The sequence below is a fragment of the Choristoneura fumiferana genome, chromosome 23 (assembly GCF_025370935.1).
Source record: "Choristoneura fumiferana chromosome 23, NRCan_CFum_1, whole genome shotgun sequence".
Taxonomy (NCBI): domain Eukaryota; kingdom Metazoa; phylum Arthropoda; class Insecta; order Lepidoptera; family Tortricidae; genus Choristoneura; species Choristoneura fumiferana.
In genome coordinates, this window is record NC_133494.1 from 2,691,270 (window position 1) to 2,696,968 (window position 5,699).

Sequence of the window (5,699 nt, forward strand, 5' to 3'; positions counted from 1 at the left end):
AGTTTTTAACCCCCGACGCAAAAAGAGGGGTGTTATATATATAAGTTTGACCGCTATGCGTGTCTGTGTGTCTGTCTATGGCACCGTAGCTCTTAAACCGGTGAACCGATTTGAATGTGGTGTTTCTAGCGATGGTTCTTAGATATGGGACTTTGAAGTAACAATGCCGGGGGTTTCCAACTTTTTGTTGGTTAGGTTATAGGTTTCTCATTACTAGGTTGAACCAATTCCGTAATCAAGCAACCACATCACGTTTCGACCACGACGCTGACCGCCCAAATATCTCAACGTTTGCCCGAGTTCGTCCTTGCCCCGTCCCTCATCGATTTCCTGGGTTAAAAATAAACAAAGGATCGAGCAGGCGGCTGTCTATTTTAGGCTATTGCGAAGTTTACAACATAAGATACCTGCATTCAAAACCACTCGTAACTTGAATTTTAACGATCTAAGTTTAATTTTGATGAGTGATTAAGTTTGTGGATGCCTTGTAACACTAACAACCATGTTCGAACCTAGCCAAAGACTGGCCTTCAAAATAAGTCTTGCAAAACAAGACGATAAAAAACCTCGTTTAGTTATCCACGTTATCTAGATTTAGGCATACTAATATTATGTCTGCGTCCCCGTTGTTAGCGGTCTCGCAAAAATAGAACTACTGACACCAAAATAAATGTCTAATTCGAAAACCTACAAAGACAAACATTTATCGTTCGACCTGCGCGCAGAATTGATCTCGATCACAAATATCTTTTGCAGAGCTACGGCTACGAATTCTCTTGCGTATTTTATTATCGCTTAGTTTTGCCCACACTTTGGACCTAAACTTTACTGGACTTGGCGTTTGTATGGTTCTGTAAATATCCAAGCGGAGTTGCGGTAATCTATTTATAGTCGCATAATAAACTAATATTGGTTATTGATGACATTTCAAACTGTGTAAGTGTAAACGGCGTTCTACCAACCTGTTACCAACAGTACCGATGCAATGATAAATTATGAATATAGGTAACCCTAGGACAATGAAACACACACACACACAAACATCACGTCTGTATTTCCAAATGGGGTAGGCAGAGCACACGAAACGTGACCGCTTCGGAGCCACTTTTAGCAATTTTAGGACAATGACATTATAATTATACCAATAAATACTATTGATAGTCGACCAATGAAATGTCCAGTATTTATAGTACCTAACACAAAGTCACTTATCTATTAAATCCACCTGCATGAGTACCTAAAGTCATCCTCAGAAGTAAATGAGGGTGTGTAGAACATTTGAGTTTGACTTAAATTTGACTAATTTCAACCAGTCATAACTTTTCATTGTGAAGCTGAACGCACATTAATTCCCAAACAGCATTGTGCTTTGTAGCGCTAAACCATTCGTTCGAACCAACCCCCACTGGAGGGCACGACGGCTGAGGTGACACCCTGGCGAGGGTAAGGTCAAGGTCAGGACCGCGGCGCGTGCGCGATGCACTCTGATGCAGTAACTACGTAATGCATTGTAATTGTAACAAGTGTAATAATTATCCCTGAAAGATGGTGCGTTATCTAGCTGACATCAAATTATATGAAATGGCTGCGAAAAGTTAACTGCCAATCGAACACCAGACAGACATGGAGAACTCCTCAAGGCATTTAATTTGGGACAATACAATTACAGTGTATCTACCTACCTACTAAGTCTAGTCCATCTATTTGAACTACGGCCAATTCAAACTCTTTAAAACGATCCTATTCCTCTCATACTGCGGCTGTTACATATTCGGTTGTGATTATCTGCCATCATTATGAGTCCTTAACCGTCAGCTTCATAACACTCAACAACATCTATTACATTTTATACAAACCATTCGAGCCCCAACAAAAACATAAATCATGGATGATATCACAGCGCCGGCCAAGTGGACGCAACGCAACAACAAGAACGCGCTGCAAAAACCGACTTGATTGAACCAACTCGCGAACGGCCGCAAAGTGTCGGGTTCCGGCGGCATCAAGTGAAACTCAAGGCCGGTTATGCCTTATTTACTGACATCGTGTTTTGCTAAGCTTTGTTGTCAAGCGCGGGCCGAGTTTGTGTACGAGTTCGATCAAACCATTGGTTGCAGTTATAGAACTATTTTCATCGGAACGACTAGGAAAGGAAGACTAAAACAAATATATTTACATAGCTTATTTTACCGCTAAATAAACTTTGACTGGGTAACCCCTCGTCTCATTTGAACTTGACCTACTTTGCCCAAACTAAACTGCTCTCCCTAGATATAAACAAAGCAGAGCGACTCTTTTACAAATAAGACGGCTTGCATGAAATGAAATCTAGATTTAGTCTTTGAAGTTTATTTATGTTTGACAGTGTACAGTTGAACACTACTAATTAAACAGAGTATCCAGCTTATTTCTTGTTGTTCCACTGTCCTACTTCTATGATTATCACACAAAAATGTGATACGAAATATTTAAATAATATTATATAGCCTTGACGATAAACTATAGTCTAAAACATAAAATACTACAGAATCTGATAAAAGAAATCGGAAATTCTTTCGCGACCGGCCTTACGAATGTTAAGGCCAACGCGTGTGTACAAATATAAAATATTTTCGGACATTTTATTTTGTGAGCCCTCCACATTTACTATGAACTTGCCAAAGACACGCGAAGAAGGTAACTCAAACTATTCACTAATGACGCGTTCCAGCTTAGTGGACCTTGTAAACATTTTTTTTCGTTCCAAGAGGTCGTGTTGGGCAGACATTTTGGTTTAGACAGGTTTGCAGGTGGTAGGACCTTGTGCAATGTCCGCCCGGATTGCTACCACCATCTTGCTCGCTAATCCTGCCGTGCAGCAGCAGTGTGCAGCAGTGCTTGCACTGTTGTGTTTCGGCGTGGAGAGTAAGACAGCCGGTGGAATTACTGGTACTTGAGGTATCCAATCTTAGGCCTCTAGGTTGTCAACGCATCTGCAATACCCGTGGTGTTGCAGATGTTTATGGGCGGTGGTGATCTCTTACCATCAGGAGACCCACTTGCTCGATTTCCATCCAGTCGCATAAAAAAAAAAACTGTAAATTGAACGCGGCTAAGAATAGGAAAATGAGTTTTGCCAATTCTCGATGCTACGGAAATAGTTTGAAGTGTTTAATATCGTCTTATTTTGGCATCTGTGTCGATTCGTGATACTTGTTGTTTATTACACTAGGTACTAATTGATTATGAAAACATCTGACTGACCACGTTATATCACCGTGACAATTAAAGTTCGCCACATTTCGGCGCCGACAACTTTAAATTAAGCCACCATATTTCAAAGAATCCCTCAAGCAAACAGACCTCTCCCAGTTATCAAGATAGTAGCAAAAAACAGTTACCAGACCGGTAGCCCTGCGATAATAATACGGTTATCTCCAATTTCGCCGAAGAAACGATGCTAATTTAGCTCGAAGAAAGCATTCTCCGAATCTTTTTCGGATACTTTAAACTTATGGCGCCGCTGGCCAGTGGCCGCAGCCCGCACTGCAACAGGAAATCAAGATAATTGCCACTACAATGTATGTAACCATGCAGTGGTAGCGATGGCAACTGAGCCTAGCTCGTACGTGGTTAGTTAGGAGTAGGTGCCAGGTGATATATCGTTCCATTTTGATACCTAATGTACTCAGCATTGTGGTCCACAAGCAACACTGGTGCATGATTTTGCGCCTAGTATTCTGTTGATGCTACATCAACTTATAATTTCAAAGCTCAGAAACAGCTTTACAGAAAAGCGTCGCATGCTTATAGCTAGCGTGGTACACTATGTCATTCTCATGCAGTTCCGTACGCGTATAGCACCAACAGGGGGATCGATAGGAGGTTCTAGAAGCTTCAACGGTGTTTGACGAATGCGCTTGCCCGTAATTGAAAGGCTCGCGTATCTCACCGTATCGATCGGGGCCTGCGCGTTGCTGCAAGCAACAGGCGTGACGCAGATACGCTGCAGCCACGAGGACACGGGGATGATACCCCTAAATATGGAGATTTTTATAATAGACTGCAATGACATCGCTTACAAATATAGGAATTTAACGTTTCTGGCAGAGGGTTTTGCCTGCAAGTGGAAAACTATTTTTGGCTGCTAAAACATGCATAACCTAGAATGGAATTCGTTCACAGTCTGTAAATATATATTGAATTTTTATATTTGGTCGTGATGCACCTGCTGATAAATTAGCCATAAATGTCATATCGACTCGCGTGGAATCATAATCGCCGCACCACATCTTTCTGTGAAGTGATGTGGGGTAGAAAGAGACGGTGAATGCGATCGTGAGCACCCGCGCTTCTGGTAATTGTGTATGCATTCTCGTTCGGATTCAAGTGGGTTGAAATCGAGAAAAGTTTATGCTACAGCAGTTTGTTTACACGACCCGCTGGATGAAATGGGACCAGTCGTAAACACAAACGACACGGCGACCTCGAGAAAATCCATAAGTTTATGAAAATGTTACGTCCCAACTCCCAAGAGAAGGCGCGATAGGGATAAAAACGGGTACGTAACCCGATGGAAATGAAGACGCACTGAAGTGTTATATGGGAGGTTTTCGTTGTGGGTATCACGAAATATATTCTTATTTGTGTTTGTGAGTATCGTGAGAATGGTTCGGGTTTTATGTTTGATCACAAACCTAATGTGAAGCACTTTAAGACGGAGCGTGCTTGATTATTAAAATTACGTGAATTGGCGTAGTAGTATTTTGAAGAGGTACAGATTGTCTATTTTAGAAAAAAAAAGCAAGATGACAAGTGGACAGCATTGACATCTTTCTGTTTAGGGTTTCGTAGCCAAAATGGCAAAAACGGAACCCTTATAGTTTCGCCATGTCTGTCTGTCTGTATGCCGACAAAATTGTACAATAAAAAATTCAAAAAAATTTTTAGATTACATCCCATAGACGTAAAGTGGGGATATTTTTTTTTTCCTCATCCAATCTTGTAACGTGGAGTATCATTGGATAGGTCTTTTAAAACCATTAGGGGGTTGCTAAAACGGTTTTTCGATTCAGTGATTTGTTTGCAAAATATTAAACTTTAAAGTGCCAATTTTCATTAAAATCGAGCGTCCCCCGTCCCCCGCCCCCCTTTTGCTAATACTTATATGATGAATATAAATGTTTGTAGTAGGTATTTGAGTCTTGGATGTTTGTATGTATTTAAGTATAAATGTATGTATGTCTACCCGTTGTTTAGCACCCATAGAACAAACCTTGCTTAGTTTGGGGCTGGGTCAATTGGTGTAATTTGTGAGAAGATGGTATTACTACAATTTCATTCATTGTATGTCATTATCGTCAAATTTCAGTTCAATTATTTGATGATCAATATTATTTTCCAGTGATCATAATTAGTTTTTAGGAAGCCGTTATATTGTTTGGTGATTCAGTTTTAGTGACACATCTATTATTTTGGAACCCAATATAATTATTTGACGATCAATATTATTTCCGAGTAATTTTTAAATTATATTTAAGTAACCGTTTTAATATTATTTGGTACTTTATTTTAGGAACAAATATTATTTATTAGGTCGCCGAAAACGCATTTATTAGGTGATCAGTATAATCATACCCTTTTTTTTTTAGTGACAAATAAATAAATAAATGTTGTAGCTGCTGCTATAAACTTATTTTTCGTAAAACCACTTGTCAAAG